Source organism: Hypomesus transpacificus, chromosome 16 (assembly GCF_021917145.1).
Source record: "Hypomesus transpacificus isolate Combined female chromosome 16, fHypTra1, whole genome shotgun sequence".
NCBI lineage: Eukaryota > Metazoa > Chordata > Actinopteri > Osmeriformes > Osmeridae > Hypomesus > Hypomesus transpacificus.
In genome coordinates, this window is record NC_061075.1 from 4,931,765 (window position 1) to 4,952,920 (window position 21,156).

At 45.1% G+C, this 21,156-nt stretch overlaps 1 long non-coding RNA gene across 1 annotated transcript; it reads right to left on the bottom strand.

The window, feature by feature from the left end:
- Positions 1-20,330, bottom strand: LOC124478567. Its single transcript, XR_006957248.1, has 4 exons — positions 20,052-20,330; positions 9,705-9,900; positions 1,932-2,043; positions 1-263 (listed from the first exon to the last, which is right to left on the bottom strand). It is a non-coding gene; the product is annotated as an uncharacterized LOC124478567 (long non-coding RNA).
- Between the last annotated feature and the right edge of the window lie 826 nt (positions 20,331-21,156).

Sequence of the window (21,156 nt, forward strand, 5' to 3'; positions counted from 1 at the left end):
CTTTCTTTCCTCTTTCTTTCTTTCTTTCTCGCTCTTTCTAATAAAGACACACACAATTCCAAGTATGCTTTGAGGTTTTGACTTTTGCCTGCAGGTACAGACTAGCGAAGCTTTGCCTGTCTGCAGATACTATACACTACGTGATCTGTTTAGCTCCAGTCTTAATGCTCACCTGCCACGCGCCTCTGAGAGTGTGTGTGTCAGGATTCTTCTGGCGTCCTCCATCTCCTCACAGCAAGAATTGCATCTTCAACGTCCATCATCTGCAAACGCACACAGGTTCACAGACAAACAAACAGGTGGGGGAAAATGAATACATTGTGATTTTGACACCACATTTTACAGTTCAACTCCACAGTCGAACCGTAGGGTTTGGAACATTTTACAGTTCATAGTTCACACAGGACACACACTCACGCCACAAACCGTGACAGGCTGTCTTTGCCAAGTGTGATTACAGTCATTAAGGACAGAGATCTGCAGTGGGGAAGGGTGCAAAGGATGGGGAGGACAGACTGGGCCCGCCTCCCTCACCCTGACAGGGAGAGCAGAGGGCTAGGGCTGGGGGGGGACTGAAACAGCCTTCCTCTGTCAGCCTATGGGTGTCCCACAGAAACAACCGTCCTCCACGAGCCTACAGGCTTGCCTGCGCTAATCCCCTAGCTAGCGCTAACGAATCAGAATTCCGCAGACACGTTGCCTCGTCCATGTGTGCCACATTGCTGAAGTGATGAAACGGAGGTAGGCAGACAGACATGCGCTCCCCTTTGCTAGTCTGACAGTAGGGGGCCATCGGCATTTGCAGCCTCCGTTTTCATATTTGTTACACGACAAGAGAAACTGAGTGAGAGCAACTCGGAGAGCAACTCGGAGTGAAACTCGCGTTCGCGCACGTGTGAAGAAACGGACGGAAACGAGGAGAGGGACTCCACGCTGAGTGAATAATAACCTGCACCATTATTATCCTAATCAGCATTTTTCAGCCCGCGCCCGTCTTTCAACGCAATAATTCCAGTATCGTTTACAGTGGTGCGGCCTTAACGTGAACATCAATATTCCTCCATTAGCTATCTCTTCTGAGGGGTTTAACAGCTCCAGTGTCAGATATATGTTCACACTACACACTCACGCTACACTTATATATATATAACCATCCATTTGGAGTGACTTGTTGGACACTGTATCAAGAATAATCAGGGGTATCGGTGCCAGTGGAAAACTGGTTGGTACACAACACGTCATAGACTTTTGAGGTTGGGATGAACTGGTGCGATGAGGGCACACCTGTTTGTGGTGTGAGATAATTAGTAGCTCCATGTAGTTATGTTAAATACACACACACAAACACACTCAAACATTAATACACACACATTCACACATTCATCCACATTCATAGACACAAAACCACAGACACAAATTAATCTGGAACACAAACCAACAAGACAACAAGAATCACACCTCAGCTGCAAAATCATGTTTCACCCCCAAAGCCTTTATATCTACAGCAGAGGCCTTGTTACCCTCCTTCGTAGCAGCACCAGGCCTCTCTCTCTCTGTCTATGTCTCTCTCTCCGTCTATGTCTCTCTGCCTCTCTCCTTTCATCGTTTCCTTCTCTCTTCCCCTTCATAACACAGCACCAGGCTTCTTTCGCTCTCCATTATAATTGCAGATGTGAATTAATGGGGGCCCAACTTTGATAGTTTTATGCACATCAAACAGATCTCAACAGGACCAAAATGAGAAGCAGACTAGGGAGAGATGGAGACACAGAGCCGGGGAGAGAAGGAAAGGCTACACACTCCGATTGGGGAAGGTACACTGTGTTCCATACAATATGTGTGTACACAGACGATACAGTATGGATGTCTCTTGGTTACACGAGTTATGATTAAAATCAGGTGATCTTGATTTGACAGGCTGAAGATCTTACCGTCGGTGGTGCCATCGAGGTTTATGTGGTGAAGACCGCAGACACTGCTGCATGTGTGTGTGTGTGTGTGTGTGTGGGTGTGTGTGTGTGTGTGTGTCTTCCATTTCTGCACCTAAGGGGGAAAACACAGACAAGAGAAACAAAGGGATTAACTTAGGTGTGCTATTATACACAGTATCATTAAGCAGTCATGTTGAGACAAACACACACACACACAGACTCGCAGGATTGTGAAAAATGGATAAACGCAACAGAAGGATTTACTTAAAAAAACATTTAATAATCAAACCCCTTTATTACGCTTACTATAAATACCCTCTTATAATATTCCATCATTGCTTTGAGTTGAATATTGTGGCCACTGAGATTCAGGTCTCCAGAACAGGAAGATGTAACATAAACCTTTATAAAACAACCCTTCCACCCAAAGAAAGTTGACGGTTTTCTTGCGAGGTATGTTGTGTCTACTCAAAACCACACGGAACATCATGGGTGGTCTGAAGAGACAGTGGTAAGAAACTGTTCTCTGTTAACCATACAAAAAGACATCCTTATTCATTTTAGACCCATGCAAGTAAAGTTAGTTTGTTTTTAAGTACATGGATGAAGTGTGCCTCGTCCCACTCAATCTAAGTTGGGCTTTTAATTCAACAGATGCGTACAAATGTACACACAAAGCCAGAAAAACCCCCAGCCAAATGCAGAACAGTTTGGTGCCATAATAGTGCCACTACACTTTTAATCTCTGTTCCTATTTTTTTTTAAGGGGCAAAATATGGATTTGCAGGTACCAGTGAATCCTCTCTCTGCTATTTAAATGGTTTCACGAACAGAGAGACGGAACAAGGATTGACCTTGGCTTGGTGGGGAAATTGCCTCCATTGTTCACAGCTCACTTTGATGTTAAATATGACTGGGGAGTGCAATAGTTGCAGCACTTATATTAAGCTTCTTTTGACAGCAGTGACTCGTCTCCTACTCTCTCTACCCTCCTTCTTCGTTCTCCATCTCCCCCTTACTATACTCTCCCTCTTCCAATTCTCTCTCCTCTCTCCCACCTCCTTCTCAAGCTATTTCCCTGTTTCTCTCCCTCCCTCCCTCCCTCCCTCCCTCCCTCCCTCCCTCCCTCCCTCCCTCCCTCCCTCCCTCCCTCCCTCCCTCCCTCCCTCCCTCCCTCCCTCCCTCTTTCTCTCTCTTTCCCTGTCTCTCTTCCATCTCAACTCCAGTGAACGAGCTCTTGCTCCTGTTTCTCTCTCTCTCTCCCTCCCTGTTTCTCTCTCTCCCTCCCTGTTTCTCTCTCTCTCTCTCCCTCCCTGTCTCTCTCTCTCTCCCCCTCTCCCTCTTCCTCCCTCCCTCCCTCCCTGTCTCTCTCTCTCTTTCCCTGTCTCTCTTCCATCTCAACTCCAGTGAACGAGCTCTTGCTCCAAAGCTGCGGAGGGCATTTCTTCATTAGGGCTCCGTGCGGACTGGCCAATTCATTCTCTCATTAGCAGATACGTTGTGTGAGCATGCTGCACGCTACATTAACAATGAGGCGACCACCCACGCGTTCATGCCCTCTCAGACAAACTAGTAGACAATAAGGACGCTCCACTAACTAAATGAGGGAACTCGCTCCAATAAAAAGGAAGAGAGAATCAAGAATTAAATGTGGCAGTCTGGGGGAAACACACTGAGCCCATGCTCGCGAGTTCAGCGGAAGACGCCATTCGTCTGGTTCAGGGGCCCCCAGATGAAGGCCTCAGTGCTTGGGCACAGTACGTGAACATAATAATGGGGGGGGACTGTTCCGGACTCACTTCTGGAGTGAAGGCAGCATGTCACATTTGCTAGACTGTAGACTGTAAAAGATAGAAAAAAACACGTCTGCACAAATAGCCATCTATCTCGTGACAAATACACAGGTGTGAGACATCCCTCAACAGGATAACATGTCCTATGAGTCACACTCTACAGTCATTTCTCATTCATATTTCTTTTTCGTTATGTACAATCAACCAGCTAGCAGTTAAAAGGGAGCAGCAGCAGTGTTTTAAGGACAGAAAAGACCTGGTTTCTACAGTATCTTGTATTACCATTGTGAGTGTACTGTAGCACTGTAGTGTTTACTACCTTGTGTGTTCTAAGCCTTCTATATGGTGACCAGTGTAGTGTGTAGTGCCTGTACTGTACTGGGTTTTACCCTCCCTCATGTGTGTATTGTAGCTACATAATGGTGTGTCGTATTGCATTTACATTTAGTAATTTTAGCAGACGCTCTTATCCAGAGCGACATACAGTAAGTACAGAACCCAAGGATACATCGTCATTTGGCCGGGAATCGAACCAACAACCTTCTGATTGATAGTCCGACTCCCTGACCGCTCAGCCATCTGATCCCATCTGTCTTGCAGTGCATGTTGTAATTTTGTGCGGGTATTATTTGTGTGATGTGCTGTAGTGTGTAGTATTGTAGTACTGGAGTGTGTTCGACTGCAGTTAGTAGTACTGGAGTGTTTTGTACTGTATCTTAGTTTTGTAGTATGTGTCCTACTGTAATTATAAGTATTGTCCAATAATGTGTGTTCTACAATAATGTATGTTGTTATAACTTATAACAATGAACTGTCTAGCTATTAAGTGGCGTGGTAGTGTGCATTCTGTTGTAGCATGTAGTATTCCAGTGTTAAGTCTACCCTGGTACCATGACTTGAGTAGCATGGCGTGTGTTGTAAAACCGGTATGTTAACGTGGACCACCCAGAGCACTCATCCAAACATCCCCCTCCTTCAAAGTCTTAATTGTCTCCATCCTCTGGGCAGCCCTTCATCTTAAAACATATCCAAACTACCCCCACTGATGGTACACCTCATATATACAGTAAGGGATGGGCCTTAAGCTTGATGCATGTATACTTTAAGCCGTCGAACTTGGACAAATAAACTTCGTAAAGAGCTTGTTGTTTACCAATTATCATGGATTCCCCAGTTCGGGAATGTGTGCTTTTCACTGCACCAATTCGCTGTAACAAGAATAGTTGAACTTTTGTTGTAACTGTGCAGGACTAAACCATTGACTTGCTTCAAAGGGGCGTAAAATACCTACCATATCAAACAGTGTGCAGAGGTAAACTCTGAGATGAAAGAGTGGGATACACACACACACACACACACACAAAACACACACAGTTATAAAAGAACTGTCTGGGAAAGGGAGGGGGTTGTTGTGACTACACATGCCTGTTCAGGGTCTGTAATTTTAAGACGGCAAAATCAGGGGCAGCCAAATACAGGCTGGGGAGACTAAGGAGGTAGGACCCGAATCATCCATCTGCCAGCTTTCCGCCTTTGATCCTTTGCCCGCTGCTCTCTGTGTTCTTGTTTTGAAATGAATACTTTAGATGCTTCACTAGAACACAATGAAATTCCACTGTACAAAAAAAAAGTCCCGGAAAGCCACCGCAGAAGTGCATTTTAAATGCGAGGCACAAATTCGAGTAAAAGACGAGAAGAAAACTTCCTCCATCTCCTCTCCTCGTCCCAGAAATCTGCCAACCTCCAGGCTGGAGTATTAATCTGTCTCTGTTGTCGTTTAGCCCAGATGCTATCAGAACACCATTTATTCCATGCAGTGAGGCTAATGACCCTGAACTGATGCAAGGAGCTCCCAGGCCGCAGTGCGAGGTAAGGTAAGTAACCCAATACATTCGGAGCTCGCTAATGAGAGCGAAGGGGCAAGGCTACTTCACCAAGTTAGCCCCGACAGTTGCACTGAGGTTCCCCAGAGCCACTCTCTCACAGAGTCCTACAGTGCTCGCACGCCCCTCACACAAACACAGAAACAGCGACACATAGCTCACGCACGCACACACGGGACAGCAAGGAGGGTGGAGAGCCGCCATTTTAGATTCAGTCAACTGGCTCTGATGGGAAACGGCAGGGAACCCGCTCCTCTAACCTTATTTGATTCCGGTGGAGCCTGACTGAATCTTTCACTGTGTGTAGATGCGTGCAAGAGAACAGGGTACAGTGTGCAAGAGGGTACGTGGCAGTGCGTGTGTGTGTGTGTGTATGTTTGGGAGAAACATCATGTGCGTGTGTGCTCGTGCGCGTCGACGTAAAGCTTCCAAGGGAAGCCTAATGCTAGCTCTTATCGACACCCAGCAGTGAATACGAGCCTTTGTCTCCACTCACGGGCATTAGAGGAGGCTTAGGGGCTGCGGTCTAAGCCTCTCTTTGACTGCCACAGAGATGGAGAATAGAAAGGCACACCACTAGATATCTCGCATTGTACAGTACCAGCCTATGAGGCACCCCACATCCTCACCAAGCGACTGAACTTCCACCAGTTCAGTCAAGACACTCGCGTATTGATTTAACCATTTACTGCCATGGAAACGGGTTTCGTCTTTGGCGGTGTGGTTCTCTCTGAGGGGATATCTCCCTGCCTTGGAGCAGCTAGCATAGCACAAGTGCCTACAATAACAAGGCAGGGAGCATGGGATGTGAATCCCCGGTGGACAGGAAATCAAATCAACTTAGTGTTTAGCCCTTTTAACAAGGCAAGTGAAAGGGCTTCACAGAGCATTAACAACGTCTGGTGGTAATAATGCAGAAGGCAGTGTGGAGGACCTGGGGATGGTGAAGGGTGGCATGGATTGCATAATAGGCATGTACAAAAACATAGCATTTGTGTTTCCGGTACAAACCGGTTTCAAGTACAAACCCTAAAGGAGAAAGCCTAGACCTTCATTTGAAGATGCTGTAAAGCAAATTCCATGATTTGCTTCTCAGTCATTCTCAACAATTTCACAAACTAGAAATGTTCCTCCCTCGACAATCAATGGTTACTGTGAAAGGGCTAGCTGGAGTACGGCTTCTTAAACAAAACGAAAAAAGCCGTTTTTGAAATGAAAATGTTCTCTTCGGCGATTGTTATCATTACGGTTTAGGCTTTCCAACTCTACCATACAATTCATTGGGGAGAACCATGCTAAACCATAAAGCGTTTTCCACTCATAACATTTCTCTCACTCCCTTTTTCCATCCCCCTCTTTTTCCCTTTAACCATTTTTCTCTATATACACCTCTGATTAACTTTCATTTCCCCTCTTTCACTTTTTCTCCACCTTCCCCATTTAATGTACACTTACCCTCCATAGCTCTTTACCCCTCTCTTTATCCTCTCCCTTCCCCTTAACTCCCTCCCTCCTTCCCTCTTTCTCTCTCAGGACCACTGCTCCTGCTGCCTTAAACAGAGGGCAGCCAGACGGTCAGGATTTAGCGTCGCTATTTAGCGGGCAGGTACAGTACATGCAATCCTTCACTGCAATTAGACAAGAGCCAGGAAGCACATGCACTTTATGACCTTATAAAGATGTTTAGAGTTGTCGCTCTCACCTCGCTCGCTCTCTCTCGCTCTCTCTCTCTCTCTCTCTCTCTCTCTCTCTCTCTCTCTCTCTCTCTCGCTCTTTCTCTCTCTGTCTCTCTGTGTCTCTGTCTCTCTTTCCCTTCCTCTCTCTCTCTTGTGTAATGTAGGTACTTCTGTATTTTTTTTGTTTTATTTTCTTATTCGTATTTTGCTTCCAGTAAGCAGTTTTAATACAATGAGAAGTGGTGTGACTGAGGGAAATGGCCTTACATCTGTGAAAAATCCCACCTTCATCAACTGATTTTGGCAAGTCAATTATTCATTGTTTTATCATCTAGGGTGAGGCATATAGTCATGCCCAAAATGATCAAACGAGACGTTTCAACTGATTTTAAACATCATTGATGTGACAGAGCAATATGCTGGGTGGGGTGTGCATAGCTTGGTGCAAATTCAAATCCCCAACTTACTTGACTATAGGTCACTTTGGATAAAATTGTTGGCTGCATAAATACACTTATATGGTGCATCTCTCTCTAAATTACTTAAGGATAGCACAATAGCTAGCGCAGACAATGCCAGTCCTGCTATTTCTGTGGCTCCAAAAACGCAGCTTAGACCAGCCGTGTGCATCTAGCGCAAGTCCCTATTCAAAGTACTTCTCACTCCAGCGAGCGCGCGGTTTGTGCTGTATAACAGCGGTAAGTGGCCCTTCCCATAAAATAATCGAAGAGTCTTCCGCTGTATTCTCTTCTTTAGGACATTCAGGGCTATTTGTGAGAAGAGGATGTCCATCCTGCAGTACTAAATCTGCTTGGAGATAGTGCCCATTCAGAACGACAAGGAAGCCATATTGCGAAGCCAATCAGGTGATAGGGGCCCAAGCTTTTAAGCTCTAGGAGTCCAACCTAAAGTGTGTATGTCTGTGTGTTTGTGTGTGTGTGTGTGTCGAGGTATGGGGGTGTTATTTGTTAGAATGCTTTCCCTAAGGGCCTTCCCCATTGTAAAGATCCAAGGAGGTACCTTTATATACCCCCCCCCCCCCCCCCATCCACTTTTTGAATCCCTACCTCCTGTTCTGTCTTTAAACCAGGAGGGCCCCTTTGTTGGGGCCTCTGTCGACTGGAATCACCAGGTCACGCAACAGCAGTCAAAGGCCTGGGAACCAGCCTGAGTCGCGGGCGGGGAGAGCGAGGTGTGGAGCGCCAAGAGAGAGAGGGACTTGTGGCTGCATGTGAACAAGCCAGCGACAGGATGCTATGCTAACACTAGCCACCGGTTGTCACATAAAAAAAGCAACCTGGCCAAGAAAAAGAGGGGCCGGACAGAGGGAGGGAGGGAGGAAGGGAGGGGAAAAGAGAGGTAAGGAGGGAGGGGAGGGAAAAAAGGGAGGGAGGGAGGGAAAGAGGAGGAGGAAGGGAGAGAGGGAGGGGTAGAAAAAAGAGTGTAAGAAGGGCCTCTTCACACTGTCACCGGTTTTCACCAAGCTGTATTTTGAGAGGAGTGTTCAAAGTCTTTGTGAAAATGAAGATCTATCACGCCCATGACAAATTGCCAATAGGTAGTAAAAAAATAAAAAATGTACGGCTGAGGGTGAAACTCACCTAGAGATGATGAGACAGAAAGAAAGGGACAGAAAAGGAGAGAAGGAAAGAGAGAACTAGAGAAAGAAGGCAATGACAGTTCTTGCGGCCCTAGCCCGACAACATGATTTACAGATCGCCTTCAACCCAGAAATAAAGATGTCTCTCAGACTAAGTCGTGGAGAGACATTTGGTCTGAAACACTAAAAGACGAAAAAAGAACAATACAATATATTTAATCCTCCTGGCTGAGAATGTTGTGACTCTGGACTCAGAGACGTGTTGTTTTGATGGAAAGACCTTGGTAAACACTATATTTGACATTTACAAAAATGTTGTGCACGGGTCGTCAAAGGTTTTGATCTGAGATCAGTTGTTAAAGAGGTACATTGCTCTTGACTTGATACGTATGTAGCTGATGTTAAAGATATCTGTTCAACAAATGGATTTGGACATTGAATGCATTTAAATGTTTATTTTTGTTCAATTAGAGAGAACGAGATAGAGAGTAGATTAAGGGGTGGGTGTCAAACCAATGCCAAGACTAATCTATGACTTGTTTACCGTTTAATTGTTACAGAGACAGAAATAGAGTGCATACTTTATTTCATTCAACTAAAGAAAGGGAGAGAGAGGGACAGAAAGAGAGATGAATGATTGAGGAGCAAAGCGTAGGGGATGTCGCTGGCGGGGGGAGACAGGAAGCCAAGCTCTTCACATGCCTGACATGGCTCAGTGCCCAAAACACACACACACACTCTATAGGCTGCATGCAGGCGACTAAGTGTAGAAGTAACCGAGAGCAACTGAGGACATGTTCCCCTCGTCTCAACCTCCTTACCATAAAAACGACACCGTTTAACCCCCCGGGCCAGTCGACAGGTCCGTTCCCTCTCTTCCTGATTCACCTTGTCCGTCCTTTAAGGATGATTATGTCCCAGGGATTCCCTTCCATTCCTCCAAAGGCAGACAGGGCAAGGCCTCTTTCTCACTCTGTGTTCTCTGTCTCGCTGCTGCTCTTACATTTCAGCAATAACCTGTGAAATGTAATAAAACAGAGGGTCAATGATAAAGAAATTATTTGAGCAGATAGTGGCCTGTGCTGTCTGGGCAGAGTGCAGGTGTACACATTCCTTGAAAAACTCAATTTGATGGCACTCGACTAGCTTGTAGGATTCCAATCATTAGATTGGAAAATGATTTCAGCAAGGACCCAGCTAAATTCATATGACTAAATTTATAAATGGAAAAAAAATATGCGAGCTGGTAGCAGAAATAAAAAAGAAAACGTTTTAAAAAGTATCTAAAATCATAATTATAAATTGTGTTTTCAGTAGTGAGCCAAGTTCAGAAGTCAGGGAACTGCAGGGAATGTTCAGGAACATTGAGTATCAGCGAGAGACGCCGTGTTAGCCAGGGGTACGGGGGGGGGGGGGCGATGGGGGCGCCATGTCCACGGCTGTTACAGAGCACTCATGAAATCGCTAACAGCTGTGCTCTTATTCTAGCCCCCCCCCCCCCCCCCCCCCCCCCCCCCCCACCAACCCCTTTTCTATTTATTTTTCTTTTTTTGCGTACAGCTGCGTAGATAAAGGAAGCGGGTTAAGCAAATATTACACAATGAACAGTAAAACAGCGTAGGCCCCCTTCTATCCATCGAGGAGTATCTCTCCTCGGGAGGTGAGGGCGAGGGGCGCCAACTGTGCGCTAGTGTTTGTGTGAGAGTGCGAAACACTCCCTGCTTGTCCTCTTCATCCCCCCTCTCAAAAGAACCCCCCCCCCACACTCTCCATATTTAATCTCTATTCTCTATGTACCCCCCACCCAGCCCACCCAGCCAACCAAACCCCTCCCCACACACGCACACCCAATATCCCTCCGCCTTAGCCCCTACCCAGCCAGCCAGCCAGCCAGTGCCGACCTTCCCCAAAAACCCGGGGGAAGCGGCGACAGTGCTCCTTTGTTCACCCCCCTTCCCACCCTCTCCTCCTCTCGCTCACCAACCCCAGGCCCCCCCACCCCCGCCGCCCCACACCCCCTCTCTCTCTCTCTCTCTCTCTCTCTCTCTCCCCGCCTCGGCGTTTGGTGGTGAGGCATGCCTCGACAGGATGAGGGTGAAGGGGGGTGTCCTACCCCCCCCCCCCCCCGTCTCTCTCTCTCCTACTCCCTCTCCCGTCCATTCCTGCGTGTTTTCTGTCGACTCAGCATTGCGTGAGGGGGGCTTCCAAAAGGGGCAGCGGTGGAGCCTCCGACCTTGGTGAACTGAGCCCTCCACTGGTTATAACCAGAGGAGGCCCCAGAGCTGGGCCTAGTTTCCCGCAGTGGACTATGGGTGTGCCGTACGTAGAATGTCACAAGCACGCACACACAACACACACACACAACCTAAATGAGTAAAAGAGTAAATGGAAGAGGAAAAAAAAAATGAAGAAAAGAAAAAGCGCAAGGCACTTAACGAGTAGACTCGGTGTCTCCTGTCCCTCAAAGAACAAACAGCAGAACGTCTTATTTCTGCAAATGAAGCCGTTTGCGAGGCCAGAAATAGTGCGCTGTGATATTCCGCCGCTCCTCAAAAATAGCCTTTGAGTACACATGTCATTTCTCATTTTAAGCTTAAGAAAACACCAATTCGGCCCACAGAGGTCAGTCACCGAGACGTCCTTTGAGCTGGACTTTTTTCCTCGTGACTTTTACAGGAAAAACCCATCCCAAATAGCATAAATAATGGTGCTGTACAGTGGCTGAGGTGTGTTTCGTTTGGTAGTGAGGGAGACTGGAGAGCCAAGCAAAGCTTGTCTTCACCCAGCTTGGGTTTTCCTATTTTTTTCCTCAGCAAAACCAGTCGCTCACAGGCCACCGGATCATTAACCTCAGCTAATCTACAAACATTATGTTAAGAAAAAAAATGCCGTTCCAGCTTAAGCTGTCTCCTCGGACCCCAGCCTGCCTAATTCAGTACCAGTTTGCGAGGAAATGTGACAGACAGAGTGTGTGTGTGGGGGTGAGAAAGCGTGTTTCGGCACTGAGCATGTGTATGCGTGCCGGTGCGCGTGCGTGTTCCCGCTGAAGCTAACCGTCGTGTGTATGTTTGTCTGTGTATGTCTGTGTGGGTGAGCGGATGTGTGCATGCGAGGACGTCTCTGTGTATATGTCAGAGCAGTCTTGTGAGTGTGTGTGTGTGTACATTTTTGTGTGAGAGAGGAGTCGAGTGTGATTGCTACTGAAACAGGCAGCAGCCTTGATCTTGCCTCTCCTCTGCACAGTACTGAAACCCTGCTGGGTTGTGTTCATTAATCAATAGGACAGATGAAGACAGACTCCCACTGCGCTGTGTGTGTGTGTGTGTGTGTATATGTGCTCTTGTTTAAGAGGAGGAGGAACGAGATGAGGTGGCAGACAGAAATTATGCTTAGAGAGCCCTTTAGGGTTCCCAAAAAACACAGATTTGTCATTCTTTTTTCCTAATAAAGCTGTCCATATAGACTAAAGGCCTGTCTGTCCCATCAGATACAGCATACAGTACAGGGTGTTGTAACGTTTAATTCTTTGAAATTGTATCTAAAATCATAGTTACATGAAGATTTCTTTACATGTTCGAAATCAGCCTAATGCTGTACACACAACTAGCTTACATCAAGACACCAAATCAACCATTTATTGGCATAGACAAACCCTTGCCTCACCTTTCTACCGCCCTCCCCAAAACAATTTTGCATTCTTGAAGCAAACAATAACACACTACTGGCACTTTGAGTGTTTTCTTTTTGTCCCTCCAGAGAATCCAGTCAATTACAGGCATGTGTAATTATAGGCCTCCTGACCTGGGCACTAGCCACGTGGCTGTGTGCTCTTTAAAAAACACACCCAATCCACACGACTGCTATACAGATGCAGCCTTAGCTCCTGAGTTTAAGTGAGTGCAGGTGACCTGAAGGAAACACAGGAAATCACCAGGGATACCTCAAACCCTGTCCATGAGAATGGCAGCATGGCATGTGAACGGAATGGCACTAAAGCAACAAAGGAGATCAGTCAGAAGATACTGTGACCCAATGGTCCGCTTGTTTCCTCAAACTTGTTTTTCTTTCCCTTTTTGTCTTCCTCATCCTGGAGTCCTATTAACTCATACGCAGAGTGAGGAAACAACCCCTAAGGGAAGAAGCCTAAACTCTGCATATTTGTTTGTGAAATATTCACTTGAAATGATTACTAATGATTACTCATATCCTGGTTTCTATTTAAGTGTTGAGTAACAAAAGAAGAAAAAAAAATTGGGATCCAGCTACTGCATGGCCTAATCTACCAAACAAATCAACTACAGCAGGAAGTTGGAGTAGGAGTTTATTTTGTAATTTCTATAAAGGAATGTGTGTCATTTCCTGGACTTCTACGGTGTGTGAATCTATGCCACTGCACAGAAGATGATTCTTCAGCAGTAGCTTAACCTTTGACTAGCTGGTGTCCATCCATGGAAGACAAAATCAATATACTTATTATGTGTGACTACAATATGTGGGTAATAGCTTGAATTTGTCACAGGTTTCAATGTGCTCTTTGTGTGCAGTTTGGTGGACTTTTTCTTTCTTTCAAACTATTATTATTATTAATTATAAAACAAGTCGGTTGCACTTTTAACGCTCAGCGGTACGGATCAACCCAACAATGACAAGATGTTCATCTGGAAACAAACCAGTATTTGTGACTGCATAGATTTTCTTTGTTTTACATTCTCCAACACTACAATAGCAGCCCTGAAAAGACGCATTGCGGCTGACCCCTTCACGCGTTTGACCGCCAAGTCTAGCCATGAATACACATGTAGTTGCCCAACCCGAGATGGCCCCCGATTGCATGGGCATATTGTACCGGGGCCGACACAGTGCAAACCCACAGTGCCCGGACAAAAGAGGCAGCGTGGGCCTCGAGATGGGGGTGAGCAGGGGGGGGGGGGGGGGGGGGGGGGGGGGGGGGTTTGACGACAAATGCGTTAAATCCATCCAGACGTAATCGAGTCTTGCCAAACAAATAGAGGTGGAGGGCAACTTATTCAGCACACATTAGGGGGGGGGGGGGGGGGTGACAGGGCCAAGCGCTGAGGGAGCCTCCCCTCTCTGCTGCCCTAATCAACCGCCCCACCCAACCCCACCCCCTCGAGACCCCCCTGTTCCCCCTTCCTTCCATACATCCATCCATCCATTCCCCCCCTCCCCTTCCCCCTCCACCCAGACACAGTCCAGCAGCGTTTATGAGGGCTGCTAACCAAATGAACGGCCCCATGGGACCTGTAGTTTAATTGTCCGTCTTGGTCCAAATTAAACAAGCTGCAGCACACAGGGGCTGTAACTACACAAACCCCGGCCCCTCCTTAATAGACTGGCACGTTCCCTAGACTGTGTCACTGGTGTGAGAAGGATGAGCGAGAAACTATTGTCCCATTTCAAATTCTGCAATTAAGGGGGGGGGGGGGGGGGGGGGGGGGGTAGATGATAGAGACAATGAGATGAACATTTGTAATCATAACTGCTGGGACACCGCTGGGAATTACAACCTGTTTCTCGCAAATGCGCTTCTCTCTATTACTCTGAACGACCGTAGCACCACTTTAGCTTCAAAAGATGCAGGTTTAACCTGCAACATAAACTGTCTAAACCAAGCCCATCAAATTAAAAGAAGAAATGCATTTCAGGAGATAAAACAATGGCCCAAAGAAAGGTAACTAGCAGAATGTCCTTTCCACACGAGAAAACCCATCACTCATTTTGCCATGTCGTTCAACAAGAGCGCTGAACTGTAGGCCCGTTGAGTTCCACCTGACCCATCTTCATATCGTTTATCATTTCTTCCCAGATAGACTCCGCCAGACTGCTCAGCATCGCAGGGACCCATTCCTCCCATGTGTGTCAGATCTCTCTGTGTAACATCAACTCTTCAATCAATGGCGTCTCCAAGAAAGCTTGTGAGGTTGTAGGGGGGAAAAAACAACTAAAAGCTCAGCTAAACCCAGAAACTGCATTCACGGTTTCATCTCATCCACATTCATGTTGTCCATGCTCCACTTTGAGAAGTGGGGGGGGGGCTCAATTGCTGCTTTCACAAAATTGTGCAAACGATTTCTTTCATCTCTGATCGCCACAGCATTGTTCCATGTCTTTCTCCTCCCGCTCCTCTTTCCTCATGGCACAGGGAGCTAATCTGAGACAAACACACGCACCCACTCTTGTCAAACTAAAAACAAGCACCTCTCACTAGATTTTTTTTTTTACTCACGCAGACGTGCGAGGTGGAGAAAATGGGCCCTTATTCCCTCGGGCCGGGGTGACGAAATGGATGGAATTAGCCTTGCTTTTGTGGCTGTGATGGGGTCTGACTTTAAACCCAGGCACCAGGTCTCTGATCATTTCTCAGATGGCTTCCATCTCTTTTACAATGCACTTCCTAGTTATGACCACATAAAAAAAAAAACAGGGCCGGATGGGACCCCAAATGCTTTGAACAATTAGATCTCATACTGGGTGCCGGTCGGAAGGATATCCGTCAGATAGTGCCCGGCCTAGGGCCAAAGAACCCATTCTGCTAGACCCAGACAGCCTTATCTGATTCCAACAGACAGGGGGAGATATCGGCTTTGCCAACCACAGATCCTTTGATTCCCAAGGCCAACCCCTCTGGTTCATTGACAGCCTACGGGTTTTACTTCGTCTCTTCACGCAAAACTAGCTTCATCAACAATCTATTTGTAACGCAATCTTCTATATGAGGGACGACGCAGAGTAGAAGGGGTGCTAATCCACCATTGCACCCCTCTGTGGTGAATTTCAATGTCCGGTCCTGTTGGGTTTTAGATTGGCGACCCCTAATCCCCCACTCCCCTTTGAGTCCCCCAGTTTGGGCTGAATCCCTCAAGTGTCACCATGATAGAGAACAATAGGCCAAGCCGTTGCATGCTGGTCAAATATAATCACAATTTTTTTTTATGACAAATTGAAGTGCACACAATGTCTTTCCCCTGTCCGCCTAAAGACTAGCAGTTCTGAGGGTTCATGTCCTACAACATTGGCCCTGAAGGAAAGGCCTGTACAAGTGAATATGTCAATGTAGGAATAGAAAAATTCCTTCACATTTAGTTAGATTATGCAACTATATAGTTAGAGCATCTGTCGATTCATTGTCTCCAGCTGGCAGCAGAACATATGTGAATTGGCTCATTAACCTTACAGCGCTTAACTAGTGGGCCGTGTATACGCTTTAGTCCATCAGGACTTTGTGGAATTTTATTAAAGCACATTAATAGCATCTGGAAGCCTTGGTAATCGCTTGAGGTGGTTTACTTTACCGTCTATCTAGTCCAACTCGGTAATAATCAAACATGACAAGCCTCTAATTAATGTTCTTATGTGTATTTGTCTTATTTATTCATTAAAAATGTTAATGTAACCTTTTTTTAAATAAAAGATATACAAAATGTGATCATTTTGGAAGTGGCTAAAAAAGGGATCGCAGGGGGCCACCCTGTCCCTTCTGGTTTGAATCCTCACCCTGAGACGATACAATAGGCCCCCCCCCAAAAGAAGGAGGGGTGAAAATGTGAAAAGGATCTGTGTTTTCATGCTGCGTTTCCCCGTGGTCTTCCAGTGTGTATATGGAATGAATGTGGAGTGTGCGAGCTTCAGCAGTGAGGGCTTGCACCTGGAGCAGGGAGAAGCATGTGATAGGTCAGGGGTCAGCCAATGGGCTAAACGAGACTCAACGCTCTCTCCTGCAAGGGCCGGGAGAATCCTGCTGTGCCTTTGCACAACATGAGCCTTTTTTTTCCTGCCCTTTCTCAATGCTCCCTTCTTTTTCTGTCCCCCTCTTCTTCTCTGTCTTTTCTCCTTAGTGTAGAAGGTGCAGTAATCCATAACACACTCAACGACCGGCAGCTCAATTATCCTCCCCTTCGCCCATTTTCTCTCTACGGATGGGAATTCAAAAACAATTAACCTCTTCGTGGCCGTTAACTATTTCCAGGAAAGAAAGAGTTGGTAATTGAATGACTCCTCCATTTTAAATTCCTGACCGTGACTCCAGTCCTTCACGCGTAAATCTTGTTACAAAAATCCCAAACTGTTGCTTTGTGATTGCCCAATGACATTATCATGCTCCTGGCATAATCATGCAGGGAAGATCCCATTTTTAAGCTTGATTTAAATTACTTTTGGATTCATTCATTTTTTTATGGTTCATTTAATAAACACATACACAAACAAAAACTGTTTATGTGCTTATTTACAAAAACTATAACCCATACAATAATAATATTGACTGCTTATATCGCCTATGGGGTTAAATAGCAGATCAGCAGAGCATCTAATGCTGATTCCTTAGAATTTTCAAATATATTTAATTAATCCAACATTTTCATTGTTAACAGTCAGCAATTGCAACACTGGCAGTATTGATAACACCATATAACTTTGGGAATTGATGACTTCTGTATGAGCAGTGTTGCATCCACCCTTTCCTTAAGCTGCAATGAAAAAATACTTTTCTCTATTCCTTGCTTGTAGAGGGCCTCCTATTCATCAGTAGGTAGAATGCCTTAAAGTGCAGGAGAGAAAAAAAACAGCTTGTTGCTCCCATTGAGCCATTTATTGCTCCCCTTCAATGGATCATGGCAGATGAGGAGAGATCTGTAGAGGTACCCTTTGGAAGAAACACGTCGATTGTTTTCAACCGAGGCTTCTTCCAATTTGCATATCACAAAGTATGTTTTTCAGTAAGGCTAATGTGCCTTATTTCAAATATTTATGTTTTTGTTTGTGACAAAAGGTAAGATTTCCAGCCATCTGCATCTTAAAGTTTTTACATCTTAACTGAATAAATGCAAAAAAATTACACTGAATACCTCAGATTTTTCTCAATTGTTTTATACTGTGGTAAAATATGTTTTGTGCTATTGGACACATTTTTGCCATGAGACAACCTCAAACAAAGACCAATCAAATCAATCTATTTTCCAACCAGCCATTTTATGAACAGAACCTGCAAGCCATCTATTCAGCAACCCATACAAGATATACATATTGTCTATATAATTGTCTATATAATTGTGAAAACATTTCTTTCTCTGTTGAACTTCTAATGGACACTATTTGAGCTTTTGTAAAAAAAAAAATGCATTTCATTCTGAAAGTGGCGAAATACGCTACAAGAACCGTTTTCAGCCATATGCCGAGATAATGATCATTCCTAAATGTATAATAATTTCTTTATGAAGATGTTGAGGGCCAAAAGTCTGTGTATAAAAGTCAGTTACGATTTTTTTTTGTAAGGTTTTTGGAATAAAACACTTAATTGGTCCTCTAGTTACAAGCCTCCAGTTCTAAGCTTTTCAACATACAATATGACAGAAAATGGCGAAAACTGCAGCCTTTGAAGGCCTTCTGAACATCTCACCATCGTTGCTGTGCTTTGAGAGATGCACAAAACCATCAATGGAAGCCATAGCTCAACAATGAAGGGAAGGTTTACAGTATGGGATAGAAATAATGAACAGAAATGGATGAGACTACCTCAAGTCAACAAGTCTAGGTTTCTAAATGAGATATATGGTGAATACGCCCACACTATGTTTGCTCAAACTGCTGTAGGAGCCATTTCAAATGTCTTTTTTTCTTCTTTTTTTTCTTTTTACAGAGGCTTGCTAAAATCATGAAGAAGAAAACGCACAGCCACATGAACAGTGTTGTCTTTCATGTTCCCTTACTGTGTGTGTATGTGTGTGTGTGTGTGTGTGTGTGTGTCTGTGTGTGTGTGTGTGTGTGTGTGTGTGTGTGTGTGTGTGTGTGTGTGTGTGTGTGTGTGTGTGTGTGTGTGTGTGTGTGTGTGAAAGAGAGAGAGTGAGAAGGAGAGAGAAGGAGCCAGTCAGGCTTCATCCTAATTCCATACATAGCAGCGGAACTGGCCACGTGAAAACTTAGCAGGCTACAAGGCTCCTTGATTGTGGCTGCACCGAAGAGGAAGGAGAGGAGGAGCAGGGCAGGGCAGGGCAGGAAAAAATAAAACAACTGGCTGCGTTCCAGACAGACTGGAACTCTGTTGATCATTATGTCTAGCCTTCAGGTGTCTCGGGCAGCAGTGGGTGGTGGTTGGGGGAGGTGTAGATAACAGAGAAACCAGACAAAGAAGGAGCATGCCACCAGCATCAAGGAGAAAGAGAGGAAGAGAGAGAGGGGGGGTGGGGGTGGGGGGTTATAAAAATTTGATTAGACAGTCCTCCACTGAAGTGACTTTCTGTGTTGTACACCAACCCCCTCCCCCTCACCTCGACCCCCACCCTTCCTCCTAACCAAGCACCGCCATGAAGAATGGGACAGACAGACTTTATAGGTTGTAATTAAAACCATCTGAAGCCTTTTCAACATCAAACGACAGCACTGTTCTTTCTGATTGCGCTGAAATCAAGAAAATCAGCCTCTTTTATTGCGTCAGGAAAATATTTTCTTTCAGGGATTTCGCCCCAACGGGTGTGGGAATTGATATGGGGTTGAAAGAATGACATGGCCTCTTAGATGGTCTGTTAAAATCATTAGAATGTGAAACCCTGTCCAATGAACTGGCATGTTCATTGAAAAATGATGCAAAATAGACTTCTTGTTGAATTATACCAATAAAGTCTCAGAATAGTCCCGTTTTCTGTTTGTTATGTGTCACGATATCCTGTGCAGGGAAGACACATAGCCCTAGTGAAGATCCACCGTTTTCCATTCCCAAAGCTGTAGCAAGAGCTTTGCGCCTCAAGTGCTCCATTCGTCTTGTTGAGCTAATTATCCTCACTCAGCCGTGTCGACCGGTTGGACAGCCCTCCACGCATTGCGAGCTAGGGTCAGTGAGTTTGCCTTGCTTTATTCATATTTCATGCGCTGAACAGCACAGCCAACATATTTTTTCCACAAAACACTAGACACATCAGTACACTTTACCCTCATGAACCAAACTATCAACCTTAATTACCCCCAACTATTGTGCCTACACATGAGGCGCAATTCAAGAAGAAACACTGAAATGCATTTGACACTTAAGAGACAGACATTATCAAAGTGTCTGAAACTAGGTTTGCTAAATAACAAAATACAAACAGTGGTTGCTATTAAACTTAGTAACTATTATAAATAGAACTACAATAAAGTAGGCTCATTTTAATACTTACAATTAATTTCAATAACTGGGCGTCAATCATCTCTTTCGTCGCAGGGTGTTCACGCCGTGTGGTGACAGGAAAGTCCGTTTGACAGAGCAATCATTCTAGATACGGCAGTGTTTGATATTTCATCAGGGAAGTCTTCATTACTGATTACTGTACCGCGATGTTTAAGAATCTACTCTGCCGGTTTCGGTTCTCCACTTCAATGATGCATCCACGGCGAGATTGAACGCTATGTGGTAAGGCGAGAGAGAAAGCCGTCATGTGAGCTATGAAGAGCCGCGCCATTGGCTAGGCAAACATATAATGATAAGGTTGGTCTTTGTTCCATTGGGCCAGAGCGAAGGCAGAGGCACCTCCTCGCTAAGGATCGCAGCCAACTGATATGTGTGCAAGAATGCAACTGCATTGTTCATAACTTTGCAAAAAAGAGGAAAGTCAAAATGTATGGCCTTGAATTCGGAGGTGCAGAGAAAAAAAGGCAATTTTCTCTATATATTTGGGTCTTTTTTAATATTTAGAGAGGTGGACTCGTGAATGTCACTAATATCTCACTTTATGGTGTTGGTACATGCATTATTACATGATAAAACAGAATAAAAAGTATTGCATCATTCATAGTTAAATGGAAAGCTTTAAAAAACATAATGATATGTCGTCTATGTTTTGTTTTTCATCCACCAATTATAGGCTAATTAAAGGTAGCTCTGTCAAGGTATCGCCTATACCCTTTTTTTCCCTTTCTTGAATTAAGTTACAGTTGGCCTAATGTATCGATTAACGGACAGAGGACAGTTGAAACCAATATACAAACGTGATACGGGCATGTGCACTGGTTTAAATGAAAATAGGCCTAAGCGACTAATTTGATGAAGTACAATAAGCCTTATGCCTACAAGCTTCTCTTTGATATACGGTTGTTGTTCATCCTACCCTGTTTTTGTATTTTAGATATATATTATACATGGTTTGACTTCACAGTTGAGGGGAAACATCCTCCATCCATGTTGAAAATGCCTCTTTCCTGAGCGGAGGCGGAATCCAAGGTAGGCCTATATGGGAATGTGGTAAATAGAGCATGTGTAATCGCGCATCTTCCACTGCTTGAGCG